General features: G+C 39.6%; 1 pseudogene; it reads right to left on the bottom strand.

Moving 5' to 3' along the window:
• LOC147505118 (uncharacterized) lies at nucleotides 1-17093 on the bottom strand (annotated as a pseudogene).
• Nucleotides 17094-17271: the final 178 nt, after the last annotated feature.

The following is a 17271-nucleotide window of genomic DNA, read 5'->3' as shown; positions in this document are numbered from 1 at the left end:
CTTCACGAGTTTTAAAAGCCGTTTTCCATTCATCCCCAACCCGAATACGTATCTGATGGTATCCACTCTTCAAATCCAACTTGGTAAACACCATGGCACCCTGCAACTGATCTAATAAATCATCCAGATGAGGTATGGGAAAGCGGTATTTAACAGTAATTTTATTAATAGCTCGACTATCCACACACATACGCTAACTACCATCCTTCTTTGGGATCAAAAGAGCTGGAACGGCACAAGGACTAAGGCTCTCACGGATGTGACCTTTGTCAATTAAATCACCAACCTGTCGCTTGAGTTCTTCATGTTCCCGGGGACTCATGCGATAGTGTGGGCGATTTGGAAGGCCAGAACCTGGCACAAGGTCGATATGGTGTTGAATATCCCATAAAGGCGGCAACCCATTGGGCAAATCAGCAGGGAAAACATCCTGAAATTCATCTAACAGACCCTGAACACAACCCGGTACATCACCAACACCACCACTAGCCTGTCCTAGTAATAAATATACCACGCCCGACTCGGCCATCTCCTCTTCAAACTGACGCATAGACAGAAGGCTAGAGGACCCATTCACCTCCGTACTCGGTGCTGGAACTACTGTCTTAGTTGGCATCAAGACAATGCGCACTGAGTCAACCATAAAACTGTAGGTATTCTGCCGTCCATCATGTACAACTCCTCTATCAAACTGCCACGACCTTCCTAACAATAGATGACAGGCATCCATTGCTACCACATCACACCAGACCTTGTCTTTGTACTTAGAACCAATAGAAAAACTCACTAATCAACGTCTAGAAACCGTTACCTCGGTAGTCTTGCTCAACCAGGACAACACATACGGCTTGGGATGTTTTTCAGTTGGTAGTTTCAGTTTCTTCACGGCTTCCTCAGAAATCACATTCTCACAGCTACCAGAGTCAATAACAAGACGATAGACCTTCCCGACAATTGTGCATGTCGAGTGAAAAATGTTATGGTGCAGCCAACCATCACCACCCTCATCCTTGGGTGTGAAACAAACCCGACGCACTACTAAGAGCTCTCCTTGATCACCGTGAACAACTTCTTCGGGTGAGTCTTCTTCACCAACATCAAACAAAGGATTATCAAAGTCATGAAGTTGCTCCTCTCTTTTGTCTTCATTATCGACAAACAAATTCTTCTTTTTGCAATTAGAAGCGATATGACCTTTCTCACCACAACTAAAACATGTTGTATCCCTAAACCTTTGTTGTCCGCCACCCTGCAGATTTGTGGGCCTATTAGAAGGCACAATGTTTGGCACAATGTTTGGACGAGCAGTCGTGGTATATGAAACTCCTCCCCTGCGGTTAAACTGCTTCTCTAAACACAAAGCCCTTTGATGGGATTCCAAAACTGACCAAGGATCAAACAAATTCAGCGTATCTTGGAAGTTCAGAGAAAAAATAGCGAAGTTTTACTCTTTTTTTACAAAAACACGAAGTTTTCACGTTTTTTACGGAGCCAAGAAACGCGACCAGCTCATGGTCGATGTTTTAGCGACCAGCTTCGGAAGAAGCGCCACCACTGGCCTTCGAAGAAGTCGCGCTTCGGCCAGTCATTTTTGTGGGCTTCACAAAGAATCAGCGATTTTGGTTTTGGTATAAAAACAAAATCAGTTTTTTGGAAAACCTAACTTTTCCAAAACCAAGAAAGAGAGAGATTATAAGAGAGCAATTCTTTGTGAGTTGAGTGTTCATTCTTTGTGAGTGAATTGAGAGACTTGTAATCTGTTACTCAGGACATCTAGTAAAGCTTGGAACTCGCAGTGTGGAAGTAGGCAAATTGCCGAACCACGATATATCTCGTCTTGTGGTTTGTTCTTCCTTTACATTAATTGTTTTACTTTATATGCTTGTTATTTGATATTGAGAAGTGTTGGGATATTGCTTGGAGGGTGTTGAAGTCTTGTCTAGTGTGAAGGATCGATCTTTGTGTAGGATTGATCCGTTTGTTGTGGGTAACGTTGTTTCCGCACTTATATATTTCCAACAATTGGTATCAGAGCTTAGGTATACGACCTAGGATTTTGAGTTTAGTGCTCAAAATTTGTGTAGACAAGGTGTTCGATTAAATTCCGAGGTGAAATTGTTTCTTTTGGGTTATTGTGTGTAACTTGAAAGATGGCTCCCAAGATGTCAAACGCAAGGTTTGAAGTAGAGAAGTTTAATGGGAAGAATAACTTTGGGATTTGGCAAGTCCAAGTAAAGGACATCCTCATCCAACAAGGTTTGCACAAGGCTTTAAAGTGGATTAAATCTAAGGCGGCGAGTATGAGTAATGATGATTGGGAAGAGTTCGATCTTCAAGCTTGTTCATCAATCCGGTTATGTCTTGCTAATGAGGTTATGTATAGTGTGATGGGAGAAAATACGCTTTGCCGGTATTTGGCTCAAACTAGAGTCTATGTATATGACCAAGAGCATGACGAACAAGATGTACCGTAAGAAGCGTCTTTATCGGTACATGATGGTCGATGGTTCAACGATGCAAGAGCACGTTAGTGAGTTCCGTCGACGTCTAGCGGATTATTTGAATGTTGGTATGAAGATGGATGATGAGGATCAAGCGGCATGTTTAATATTCTCCTTGCCGAGGAAAGCTATGAGCATCTAATGACTACATTCATGAGCAGAGAAGTCGTCGATCTTGACGAAGTTCAAAGTGCACTTCTTTCTTATGAGTTGATGAAGAAGACACGTGTAGAGAATAGCATTGATGATGAGGTCGGGGGCTAGTGGCAAGAGGAAATTGTGTATGAACGAGAATTATTCAAGTAATGAGAATTCTAGGTCCAAGTCAAAGAAGCCTTTAAAAATATATGCGATTACTACAATTGCAATGAAAAGGGACATTATGCAAGTAATTGTCCTCACCAAGAAAGAGAACAAGAGAGATGGTCGGAAGAAAGGTAAGGCAAAAATTGAGGCAAATTATGCTTCGGGCGAAGAAGAGGATGAGTTCGATCTACGTGTGTCCACACAAGACTATATGACCCGAAAAGTGGATTCTTGATTCCGGATGTTCCTATCATATGTGCCCGAATAGAAAGTGGTTTACTTCATGAGAGCATTGATGGTGGTTCCATTTTAATGGGTAATGACGTTGCTTGTAAGACGGTAGGAATTGGAACTATACGGGTCAAGATGTATGATGGTGTAGTGAGGACTTTAACCGATGTGAGACATGTTCCTGAGCTAAAGAAAAGTCTTATTTCTCTTGGTACCTTGGATTCCAAAAGGCCACAAGTTTGTAAGCGAAGGTGGAGTCCTAAATATTGTTAATGGCTCTTTAGTTGTTATGAATGGTCAAAAATATGGAACCTTGTATACTCTGATAGGTAGTACGGTGATAGGCGATGTAGCAGTGGGTGCATGTAGTAATGATTATGAGTGCACTAAGATATGGCATATGCGTTTAGGGCATATGAGTGAAAAGGGTTTGTCTGAGTTGTGCAAGCGAGGGTTCTTGAAGAACTTGAAGAAGCCAAGTATGGGGTTACGTGAGCATCAAGCGTCTATGGGAAGCGATCAGAGTCAAGTTCAAGTCAACGCACATGACAACAGGCATCCTTGATTATGTGCATACGGATGTTTGGGGACCCTCCGGGGTGGCTTCCAAAGGGAGGTAACGCTATTATGTCTCATTCATTGATGATCATACTCGCTATGTGTGGGTGTATATGATGAAATCGAAAGATGAAGTGTTTGAGACATTTAAAGTGGAAGAAGGCAAGGGTTGAGAATCGCATACGGATAGGAAGGTAAAGACATTACGGTCCGACAATGGTACTTGAGTATACCTATGGACCTTTCCAAGAGTTCTCAGGCGCTAACAGGGAATTGCCGGATTAAACGATCGAGGGCACGCCACGTGAGAATGGAATGGCAGAGAGGATGAATAGAACTTTGCTTGAAAGAGCAAGATGTTTATTGTCTAATGCAGCCTAGGCAAAGAGTATTGGGCGAATCAAGTGTCCATGGCGTGTTACTGTACAATAGGTCACCGATTACCAGCTATAGATTGCGGGACACCTTATGAGGTGTGGTCGGGTCAGTAACCCACTGATTATAGTATTTTGGCGAAAGTGTTTGGATCGACTGACTTACTACCATGTGAGGGACAACAAGCTAGATCCTAGAGCTAAGAAGGCCATATTCTTAGGCTTTGCAAATGGGGTAAAGGGATATCGATTGTGGTGTCTAGAAAACCACAAGTTCCTGGTCAGCAGAGATGTTACCTTTGATAAGATTCCGTGTTATCTTCAAGTAAGCGAAGGAAGTAGGGCGAGAATGGTGAGTCCATAGAAGTTCAAGCTAATGAGCTTGAGTTGTTCGATGCGCCAGATGGACCTGGTTAGATCATGATGAGGTACCAAATCATGGAATCACGCAAAGAACGGGAAGAAGAGCAAGAACATCCGCGAACTTGTAGTGGCTGACCCTAGGCCACGAGACAAGTTAAAGAAGTGCACAAGTATGACGCACGAAGCCGGTGAAACACTATGGTCAGGTGGATTTAGTGGCATATGCACTGAATATCGAAGATGATGAGCCAGATAGCTTCAAGGAAGCTGTTAGAGATGCTCATTACAGAGATTGGTTGGTAGCTATGCAAGCAGAGATGGAATCTCTTGATAAAAATCACACATGGGATCTAGTTTTATTGCCAAAGGGCAAAAGGACTATCGGCAGTAAATGGGTGTTCAGAAAGAAAGAGGTCCTTTGATAAGAGCCCAAAACTGTAGTTTTAACCCCTTAATAATCATACTGTTAGACCAATTATGTGAATAATAAGTAAGAGTTAATACTGATTACGTGTTTTTATACATTTCAGGCTTCAAAGTCCATTATGTGCAGAAATGTGCCACTTTAGCGAGATAAAGGAGCAAAAGTTAGCAGAACTTTCGAATGCCATATCTTTGGACTCAGACCTCGGAATTGGGCCTACCTTATGTCAAAACGACCGGCTCGGAAAGAGATTTGCAATGGTCCAAGCTTTGACCCAATCAGAGGAGCAGAAGTGGACGAAAAGTCTGTTGAAGCCGAATCTAGCTAAAAAGGCCTTTTTGGACTGAAAGAATTGGGTTTTGGGCCTGATTCTCTGGCCCAAAACATGGCTCCAAGCCCATGCACGATTTTTGGATCTGGAAGTATAAAAACAAAAGCTTGACTCTTTGTTAATGGCAGTTAGGTTAGGAAGCTAATGTTAATGGAGTTTAGGGTTAGAAAAAGTTAGATCTAGATTAGTTAATTACTTAGTTTTCATTCCATTAATTAGTTTCATTCTTTGTTTTAGATTAGTTATTTAAATCATTGAATATCATTCATTAGAAAAATAAAATAGTTGTTATTCATTCAATCATATCTTGTTCTTATTGTCCTATTAGATAAATAAAGTTAATTAGTTCTCCATAATCTAGTTTCATTTTCATTTATTTATTAGCTTAAATTCTTAGATTTACTTATTTGTCATTATTAGTTTAATTCAATTATTGCATGAGTAGTTTCAAATTGAGTTTAAACAAATAAAGTTCAAATCTTTATATTATGTCTTGTTTAGATTCAATTGTTGGGAATGGTAGGATAGAAAATTCACATCAAATCATTACTCTCACCATTGTTCCTTTTGGGTTTGATTAGTTGAATTCAATTTTAGTCTTGATAGATTGAGAGTGGAACGAATCCTGACTCTTTGATATTACTTCATTATTGAGAGTAGGAATATTGATATAAACACGTATTTACGTAATTTGATTATTTGTGTTTACGCATAGATAGTTAGAATACTCACCACTATCAAATGGCGCCGCTGCCATCTTAATCTCGTTCAAGACAAGAATTCAATTGCTTGAATCCAAGGGGCAATCCCCCATTCTCTACCCACCCACCCTTTTAATTTTTCATTCTTGTTTCTTGAATTTTTGGGAATTCCTTTGTTTTAGGGCATAGAGGCTGCGGATTCACAGAGAAAAACACTGCAGTGAAGGTATTTCTAAATTTTCGAAAATTCTGAAAATTTGAATAGATATTATTTAATGTGTTGTTGATTTACTCAAATATTTTCAGATTTTTCAAAGTTGTTTTACCTTGTGCAAAAAAATACGATCTTTACAGTGCTGCATTTCAGTTTTCACACCGTATGTTCTTGAAAAACAGACGAGTAAGGTTACTTAGGGAGTTCTAAAAATTCTATAATTTTTACAGGAATATCTATCCTAACTAAGGAGTTTGTAGTAAAAATTTGATGAATTTTTGATTTGTTTTGACCTCCTAAATAGTAGAGTGTTTCCAGTGTGTTTCTGCAGTGTTGCAAACACTTAATATCTGAAACACCAGCCAATAAGGAGAGGTTGTAGAACTCCAATTGCTCTAAATTTTTTACAGGAACAAGTAGGATCTGTCAGGAGTCTCCAGTAAAAATTTGGAAATTTTGGATTTTTTGATGGGTTAACCATTCGGTTGTTTGTATTGTGTCCGAAAACCGTTTCGCAAACTTTGAAGGGCTGTAGAGGGACTTTCAGAGCTCCGATTGATCTGAAATTTTACAGGCTACTTGATAGACGTCTTAGAAAATTACTGTAAAATTTCAAATTTTTGGAGTACGATAAAAGGCCTAAAACTTGAAAACCCTGGAGCGCGACCCGCGCCAAAACTGAGCGCGACCGCCCAAAAACTTGGACATTCGACAAAGCGAGGGCACTCGCGCCCAACTCGCGCCCAACCCGCGCCCTACAAAGGAAAATTCATCGTGAACAGCCCGATTTTCACAGGAAAGTTCAAATTTCTATTCCTTAAAGTTATAAAGTGTTTCTAACTTGTTAAATACACTGAAATCGCGTATACAAGACGCTATTTAAATGGCGAAGCAAAGGAAGCATTCAGGTACTCATTCTTTCACTCCTCGCCTCTTCTGTCAGAGGAGTTTTAATTCTAGTAGAATCAGGCTTATTTTTCGAAGAAATAAATACAACACGCCTATCTAGAATTTCACACACTACATTTGCATCAATGGCTAAAGAACAAGAGACTTCTCTCTCTCGATTTTTATAAAGCCCTAAACGATGGCCCTAAGTGGGTGCATCGTTCTTGCAGACCTAGTGGGGATTTTGAATCCCCTAATATATTTAACTTGTTACCGGGTTTTCATGGTTTAGACCATGGAGAAGCCTTACCAAAGACATCGTAGGATAGACCAAGTTCTCACTACATTCCATCATCATCCTAGCGTAAGTCCGAACAAGTTAAACTTAGGGTGTTTCCTTTCACCCTAGCCGACAAAGGCGGCGTCTTGGTTAACTGCCCAAACGCCAAACTCTCGTGGACTCATGTGCTCAACTTGTTCAATTGTTCATGGAACAGTTTTACCCACCACTGAAGACGGATGAAATGCTTCACAAGATTCATTTCTTCCACCATAATCCTCATGAATCCTTTTCGGAGGCACGGAATCGTTTTCATCGATCTCCTCATTGAATGCCCGCATCATAATCTTCGAAAGACACGCTTGTTCGTGCTTTCTTCAAGGGGCTTTCACATTATCATAAGGAGGTTCTAGATATCATGGTGAGGGGTAGTTTTCTTAGTAAAGGAGCCTTGGAGGCTTATACATTCTTAGAAGATCAATCTAAGAGGAACAACAATTGGGAGGTAACGATTCCTCCCGCTCCTCTCCTTCTTCTCTTGAGGTTAAACATGATCCCGAAGCTTAAAACTCTTATCGATGCCCTCACTGAAAAGGTAGATGCCATCTCGTTCAACAACAACCCACTCGGTCATGAACATTAACTCTACTCGTTGTAATATGTTGTTGTAGTCTTGAGCATTCCGACTTCTATTGTCCTCTTGTCTATGCACAAACACCACCACAACCATCACACTTCAACCAATTAACTCAACATCAAGGACAAGGGAACTTAGGTGACCGGAATAGAGGTTTAGTACCCATAACCGAGAACTATCAACATCAAGACATGAGCGCCAACAAGCTTTAATTCCAATACAACCATCTACGGACAAAGTAGTAGTGACCTTGTTGGAGAAACAAAATCAAATTATGCAACAAAACTCCAACTTGATGAAAGATCGGCATGATCAAAACTCTAATATGATGAAACAAAGCGATGCAAATGATGCGGTCTTTGTGCCAAAAGGTTATTGACATGTCTTCTAACCAAAATAATAACCAAACCGGTGTTTCAAGTCAAGCAATGCCTAATCCTAAGTCAAACAAACACCGCCTTTGAAATAAAAGTATTCAGTGTAATGGTAATATAAACCAAAGGGACCTCCTACAATCCACTACCCTTCGTTCGTAGGTTAGTAGTTGATAACCAAGTGACTATACCTAAAGATTACCCGCAAACTAAAAATGATACCATACCAAATACTATAATAGAAACTGAAGACCTTACAACTTGTAGAAGTACCGGTTAAACCACAACCAAAGGGAAAACATTACAAGACCCAATAATAGAAAGTGAAAACCCCACACTGTAGAGGTTCCAATATGGAAACCTAGTTGAAAGTGATAAAAGATAAAGCGGCGGTTAACAAATATGTTCCCCCCTCATATTAGGCATAAAGATAAACCACCGTATCGAGAGACTAATTGTGTTCAAAAAGGGCGAGAATTTTGATGAGATTAGGGAAGTGTTTAAAAATCTAACTATCAACCTACCTTTTCTAGATGCTATAAAAAAGTCTACCGGGACACGCTAAGTTTCTAAAAGAGTTGTGCACCAAGAAGAGGAAAACCAACATACCCCACGAAGCCTTCCTTGGCGAACAATATCCCTCTTTATCTCGAACATAATGGAATTGTTAAGTACAAGGACCACGGTCGATCCCTACGGTACAATGTACCTTAGGTGATACCTTTATAACATAACCGCTTTATTAGACCTAGGAGCGAGTGTTAACTTACTCCCTTTTATTTATATAAACAAAGCGGGTCTAACAAAACTTCAAACCAACCAAAATGACTTTGCGGTTAGCCGATCGTTCTATTAAGTATCCTAAGGGTGTAGTTGAAAATATTCTCGTTAAAGTTCGGGATTTTACTATCCGGCCCGACTTTGTTATTCTCGACACGAAGTTGCTCATGATTCCATTCCCATCATCTTAGGGCGTCCTTTCTTCTTGGCGCCAATGCTCAAATCAATTGTCGGGATGGCTCAATGACTCTTTCTTTTGGAAATCTTTCGTAGAAGTTAACATGTTTAGACAAAAGCAGGGACAACTAGGTTTGCCTATAGAAGGAGAAGTGAAGTCCATTGAGAGTTTTGTACCTCACATTAGTCGCGGTGACGCTTTAGTCCCCCACACTAGTAGATACCCTCTTATGGAAGAAGACAAAGATCACAATTTTGACTCTTTGAACATAAGCTGAACTAGAGAAAGAATTTTCAACCCGCCCGACCATACAAGAGATGGACCAAACCTCACAATAGGCGAGATAGATGAATTCCTCAAAGATAGAGATGAATACCATAATTATATGGATGTGAACAACCCTAGATGAGGAATTCGACGACGAGTTTCTAAGAACTGTGATGATCCACCTTCTCAAGCACTACCTAGAGCACCACCATACCACCATCCACCTGAGTTAATCCCTCATAAAATCCAATCATTCTTCCCACCCTTTTCTTCTAACACTTATCCACATTCCAAGTATTTTCCAAAACCATTCATTTACTCACGATCATTCACTTGGACTCCTAAACTTCCTATTCTTATCCCCACCTCGCTCCCTTTAAGAGTAGCTAGATTTCTCTTTGTTTGTTGTTTTGATGTTGTCTTTTATTATTTTTAGTAGATAGGATGTTACGTTGTTAAATTCCGTAGTTAACTTTGAATTTGGTAGTTAAATGTTGTTTGAATTTCAATTTTAATATAATGTTGTTCTTTTCAAATTGTGCATGGATTTTATTGTTAATCCCACCTTCCGAATTGTTTGGGGGTGGTATTATTTATTCTATCATGATTTGTAGAAGATCCTCCATTTTAGAGTTTGTTTTGGAGTGAAGGTTGAGAATATTGTCATAATTGGCATACCTATGATTAGATGTGGTGGTATGATGAAATCTAAGAGAGTTTAGAAGTTACTAGTCTAACCAAATTATGTAAAAGATATTAGGGTTGTTATAGAATCAAGAATATGAGTTGTTTCCGTTTTGGGTTCGGAAATTTTATTGTTTCTAAAAATTGCCTTTAAAGCTTTTTGGCAACTTACCCATTCGTTTTAACAATTCAAAACCTATAAAAACTTCATTCATTCTACACTCACAACCCACACTACACCTAACTTCCATTTTCACCTTTCACTCCCACGTTTCCCGTTTTCGTCGCATTTTTCACGAATCCACCGGGCTGCAGGAGGCCTTCGCTTCCTACACTTTTGTCGAAATTTTGTTCAGGAAGCCGCTTCGAGGTCCAGCGAGCGACTTCGGCTCAAACACCGGAATTCCAAATACAGGCTGACTTCGCGCCTAGTTGGCCTCAGTGCTGACTTCCGTCGACCAGAAAAATTCCGGTTTTCAGCGGGTTGTTCGGTTCATTCGCAGCTGTTCTAGAGCGTAGTTCGAGATGACATCTCCTATAATAATACCAGAACAGTCTTTCAAAGATTTGTTTCAAAGCACTACTTATGGTGCTTGGTTTTGCGAGGTGATCACACACGTGAAATTTGGGAACCGCTTATGGTTCTTGCTAGCATTTGTTCTTGGACTTGCCATGCCCGCTGAAATACAAGACCCATGGTGCTATTGGGTAGATAATATGTATGTCTACACTTATGAGTTTTGCATGAGTCGTATGGGGCAGGGCATTTTCATTATCGAGGACCAAGGGGAATATAACGTCGCCTCTTGGTAGCCCTTGTCCATGAACATAGGAACTGTTATGTTTTGGATTATGCTAAACATTTTAGGGAATGGCGTTTTCTTACGTGAATGGCGCCCACTTGCAGCGTTTTCCTTGCTTTAGCCGCGGGGCGCCCGGTTCTATGACCTTCCCAGAACTTTGATGTCTAGTTTAGCGCGAGCCCATACCATGAGGCATAAGTACCTTCTTATGCTATTGTTCTAATTTCACGTATTATGCTATGTTTCTTTCCTATTTTTTGTACATGTTTCAAGGATTGGATTAGGGTAGACACGGTGCGACCCACCAATAGTATTATTCGATCTTTCCGTCGCAATGACTTGGCAAGGGTGGCGGATCTGACCTCACCGAGGTTGCACCCTACACCCCATCGGACCAAGTGGCACTTAATAGGTTAGCAACCATAGATGATAAATGGCGGCAAGCTTGGCAAATTATAATGGCATGGCGGGATCGCGAAGGAACCTCACTTCTTTATAGAAGAGGAGGATGGCCGAGTAAACTTATTTGGAGTGGAGGTAAGTTTTTAGTTTGATTCATGCGCTTATGTCCCAAGCAATTTAATTACATTAACCCCATAATGGGTGGAACTCTTATAGAGTTCGTCGTCGGTTTTATTTCCTATATTAGTATATTCTAACATTGTTTTGCGGATGTTCGAATTTCACGCATTTCCATGGTATTTTTCTACCCTCTTTATTTAAATGCTTTGAGGACAAAATATTCTTCTTCTTGTTTGTGGGGGCATAGAAATACGTGTAATTAAGGCATCTGTTAGGATATAGATATGTATAATATGCATTTGTTTTCAAGTTAAAAATTTCAAAAATATAAATAAATAAGTTTATGCTATACACTTAGGAATATTGGTATTGTTTTCTTTCTCTATGCTCTTAACAATCTAGAAGTCTCCACGTAGCTTTTTGCATCGAATAATTGTTAGAAACTTAGGTTAATATGTAGGTAATAATCTTTGCATCTATCTATAAATATATTACATGAGTATCTATGATTGTTAGTAGTAAGTTTCTGAAATCTAGGCTAGAGTACTTATTCTACAAATCGCGTGAGAATATAGCCTAAAAAGCCTTATATGAGCGAAACATTTGAGAAATGACACAAGGGAGAAGTAAAATCGGATAGAGAAATCACCGTCCACTTGCTTGATCACTATGCCATATCCTAAGCGAGAATTTAGGCCCTCTTTGGATCGATATAGCCAAAAATTCAAACCTATGAATTATTTTCCGCTAATTAAGCCCCTCGAGCCTTTCTTTAGCCTTCCATAAACCACAATTCCTTTACCACATTACAAAAACAAAACAAAATAAAAAAAATTCAACTTACCCGATCTAGAATAAGTCCGAGAATAGAATGAGTGAAGAAAGAAGAAGAAAAACTGTGTAAACAAAAATTAGTTAGTTGCTTGAGGAAAAGAAAAGAAGTTTCCATCCAAAGAAAAGAAAAGAAAAAGAAAAATAGAAATAAATAAAAACTCCAAAAATAGAATAAAAAGGAGTCAAAAAAGCTAAAGAAAAGAAAAAGAAAAAAATATGGCTAATGATAGAAACAAAGTATAGAAGCAAAAAGAAAATAACAAGGTTTTCTCTAAGTTATATAATATGAAGACTCTATTATCTCGGACTTGTCCTTTTGTAAATCCGTTTCCTTCCTTCTTAAACCATCTCCTAATCCCATGACACCTAATAAAGACCTCTAGCTCGATTAGGAATAAGTTAGTGTGATAGTAAGTGGCGGTTGTGTTTGATCGACTCCGGCTTCCTTGTGTGTCATTGAGATTGTAAGGTAAAGTGTGCCCACCGCACTGCTTGGAGTAAATGAAAACTTGGAGGAAAAATCGAAAGTGATTTTTGTCTTGACTTTTATGTGAGGACCTACTTAAGAACGCTTATTCGAAGTTTTGAGAAACGGACACGCTAAGCATTTCATAGCATTACTCATTGTATATATGTTTATTAAGTAGATGATTGATTATTATGCATATATTAGCTTAGGTTTCGACATGATTATTCTGTATTCAATTGCTAGTGAGATGTATAGATAGTTGAGACATGAATGAGGAAACAATAGTTTTATTTCTTAGTCGTTGTAGTATAGATGAAGTTTGTGAGTACCTTCATTTGAAAAACTCTCACGAGGCTATAACTTCGTCCACTAGGGAATTCTTAGTGGTTTAAGGCCTTGTTGCATATGGTCAATGCAATCGCACTCAGTAAACGAGAGTAGTTAGAACTCCATTTTTGGTCACTTATTCTAATTTCTCATCTTTGCTTGAGGGACAAGCAAAATCTTTGTTTGGGGGTGGTTTGATAAGAGCCCAAAGCTGTAGTTTTAACCCCTTAATAATCATCTTGTTAGACCAATTATGTGAATAATAAGTAAGAGTTAATCTGATTACGTGTTTTATACATTTCAGGGCTTCAAAGTCCATTATAATGCGAGAAATGTGCCACTTTAGCGAGATAAAGGAGCAAAAGTCGTGAGAACTTTCGAATGCCATATCTTTGGACTCAGACCTCGGAATTGGGCCTACCTTATGTCAAAACGACCGGCTCGGAAAGAGCTTTGCAATGGTCCAAGCCTTGACCCAATCAGAGAAGCAAAAGTGGACGAAAAGTCTGTTGAAGCCGAATCTAGCTAAAAAGGCCTTTTTGGACTGAAAGAATTGGGTTTTGGGCCTGAGAATCAGGCCCAAAAACATGGCTCCAAGCCCATGCACGATTTTTGGATCTGGAAGTATAAAAACAAAAGCTTGACTCTTTGTTAATGGCAGTTAGGTTAGGAAGCTAATGTTAATGGAGTTTAGGGTTAGAAAAAGTTAGATCTAGATTAGTTAATTACTTAGTTTTCCTTCCATTAATTAGTTTCATTCTTTGTTTTAGATTAGTTATTTAAATCATTGAATATCATTCATTAGAAAAATAAAATAGTTGTTATTCATTCAATCATATCTTGTTCTTATTGTCCTATTAGATAAATAAAGTTAATTAGTTCTCCATAATCTAGTTTCATTTTCATTTATTTATTAGCTTAAATTCTTAGATTTACTTATTTGTCATTATTAGTTTAATTCAATTATTGCATGAGTAGTTTCAAATTGAGTTTAAACAAATAAAGTTCAAATCTTTATATTATGTCTTGTTTAGATTCAATTGTTGGGAATGGTAGGATAGAAAATTCACATCAAATCATTACTCTCACCATTGTTCCTTTTGGGTTTGATTAGTTGAATTCAATTTAAGTCTTGAGGGTTTAAGAGTGGAACGAATCCTGACTCTAATATATTACTTCGTTATTGAGAGTAGGAATATTGATATAAACATGTATTTACGTAATTCGATTATTTGTGTTTACGCATAGATAGTTAGAATACGTAAAATAACTTTTATCATCCTTCACGAGTCAAATGATCTGGGTACAAGGCAAAGTGGTAGCAAAGGGTTTTCACGAAAAGAAGGAGTTGACTACAATGAGGTATTTTCCCGGTGGTCAAACATACGTCCATTCGTGTGTTATTAAGTTTAGTTGCTCACTCAACTTGGAGTTAAGCAACTTGATGTGAAACTTTCTTTCTTGCATGGGAACTTGGAAGAAGAGATCTATATGAGACAACTGAAGGGTTTGTCGTTCTTGAAAGAAGATTATGTATGCAAATTGAATCGGTCCTTCATGCGGGTTAAAGCAATCGCCTGCAATGGTACAAGCGCTTTGACACATTCATGATCAACATGAGTACACCGAAGTAAGTATGACTGGCGTGTCTACTTTTAAGGCTTCGTGGTAATGACTTCATCTATCTCCTGCTTTATGTGGATGACATGCTTATTGCTTCCAAAAGCATGGTGGAGATAGACAAGTTGAAATCTCAACTTAGCTCACGAGTTTGAGATGAAAGACTTAGGTGGAGCCAAGAAGATCTTGGGCATGGAGATTGAGAGATAGGAAGAAGCGGCGGATAATTGTATCTCAAGAAAGAAATACATTGAGAAAGTAATTTCTCGATTTGGTATGGAGAATACAAAGTCGGTTTCTACACCTTTTTTGGGCATTTTAGGCTTTTCACTAAGTTCTCTCCTAGTTCGGTGGAGGAACAAAAGCATATGGCAAATGTTCCTTATGCAAGTGCCGTGAAGGCGGTTTGATGTATGCTATGGTGTTACTGCGCCCGGACATTTCTACAAGGCAGTTAGTGTTGTCGCAGGTATATGGCAAATTCGGGAAGCAAAGATTGGGAGGCGTGAAATGGGTACTAAGGTACTTGAAGGGTACTTTGGATGTGGGATTAGCTTATGGTGGAGGCACTTGTTATGTCGGTGGGTTTGTGGATTCCGATTATCGCGGTGATCTAGATAGGCGATGATCGACTCATTGGTTATGTATTTATGATGCATGGTGCACGGTTAGTTGGAGGTCTATGCTACAGGCTTCTGAGTTTGCTCTATCTACTCCGAGGCAAGAGTATATGGCGATGGCAGGAGATGAAAAGGCACTATGGCCGAGGTCTTCTAGATGATTTGGGTATTGAAGCGAGCGGTGTTCTTTGTGTATTGTGATAGTCGAGTGCTATTCATTTGGCGAAGAATCAAGTTCATCATGGTCGGACCAAGCATATTGATGTCCGTTATCACTTTATACCGGGATGTCGTTGAGGATGGTGATGTAGCACTTGAGAAAGTAGACACCCATGACAACCTGGCGATATGCCGACGAAAGTTGTCACGGAGTTAAGTTCCAACCTTTGTTTGGACTTGCTCCAAATCCTACATGTTTGAAAGAGCCCGGTGTGGGCATAGCCGCCGGGGTAGTTGATTTCGCTTGAGTCTTCCTTCTTTGGAGGTGTTCTTCTTGGATGTGATCTTGATGGATGTGTTCGGGCTTGGTTTTATGTGTTAAAACCTCACCGAGGTGGAGAATGTAGAGAAAAAAAGCGAAGTTTTACTCTTTTTACATTCGAAGCCTTCGGCTTTCGAATGGGTGCGACCCGTGCTCATAGTCCAGTGTTTTTAGCGACCGCCCGGAAGAAGAAGCGCCGCTCACACACGCTTCGAAGAGGCGCTCACTTCAGTCATTTTTTGTGGGAACATTTTCGGTAAGAATCGCGATTTTGGTTTTTTGGTATAAAAACAAAATCAGTTTTTTGGAAAACCTAACTTTTCCAAAACCAAGAAAGAGAGAGATTATAAGAGAGCAATTCTTTGTAAGTTGAGTGTTCATTCTTTGTGAGTGAATTGAGAGACTTGTAATCTGTTACTCAAGACATCTAGTAAAGCTTGGAACTCGCAGTGTGGAAGTAGGCAAATTGCCGAACCACGATATATCTCGTCTTGTGGTTTGTTCTTCCTTTACATTAATTATTTTACTTTATATGCTTGTTATTTGATATTGAGAAGTGTTGGGATATTGCTTGGAGGGTGTTGAAGTCTTGTCTAGTGTGAAGGATCGATCTTTGTGTAGGATTGATCCGTTTGTTGTGGGTAACGTTGTTTCCGCACTTATATATTCCCAACACTACTAAATCTGCCCGAACCACCAGTTGATTGAAGTCTTTGGTGTATTCATCTATGGATCGAGCTCCTTGCCTTAAACTTTGGAGACGGTTATACAAATCCCGCTTGTAGTTATAAGGTAAAAAGGCAGCATGCATGTACTTCTTTAACTTCTCCCAAGTTTCAATCTTTTTCTTGCCCTGTCAGTTTCTAGTGGCCTTAGTTTGTTGATACCATGCAGAAGCCCTCCCTCTAAATCTCGTGACCACAAGAGGAACCCGCTTGTTCTCAGGGACCTCTTTGAACTCGAGAATCTCCTCTACAGTACAAATCCAGTCGATAAGCTCATCAGGCTGTAGATTGCCTTGGAACTCAGGAATCTCTACCTTTATCCCAGATTCCCAGCGCCTTGATTCTTGTTGTCTGGCTGCTCGAAACTCGGTCGGTCTAAATCAGCAAAAGGGTTTTCACCCTCATCATCATCATTACTTTCTTCAATCCCTAGAGAAAGCGAACGACGACGCTCTGGCTGCCGTTGCTGAACGGCTGCCAATTAGGCGGTGAGTGCATCAACCTGTCATTGGAGATCGGCCACACGAACTCGCTCATACACATCTGCAAGAGGATCCATTCTTTGAACTCCACGACCTGCTCCGCGTCTACCACGAGGCATGATGTCAGGAAAGAGTGTTGGCTCCGATACCAGATTATGCAGGGCGATAGACTCAAGTAGCACTCAACCCTCGCAACAATGAATAGAATAATCTCTATTCGTATTATAACTCAAAATTCATAAAAGTCCCTTTCTCAAAACCCTACCTAGCCTTTATATAGGCAACGTAAACAAAACA

Source organism: Coptis chinensis, chromosome 4 (assembly GCF_015680905.1).
Source record: "Coptis chinensis isolate HL-2020 chromosome 4, ASM1568090v1, whole genome shotgun sequence".
NCBI lineage: Eukaryota > Viridiplantae > Streptophyta > Magnoliopsida > Ranunculales > Ranunculaceae > Coptis > Coptis chinensis.
The sequence above is the reverse complement of the archived record's forward strand: the minus strand, read 5'-3'. Positions and strand labels throughout refer to the sequence as shown.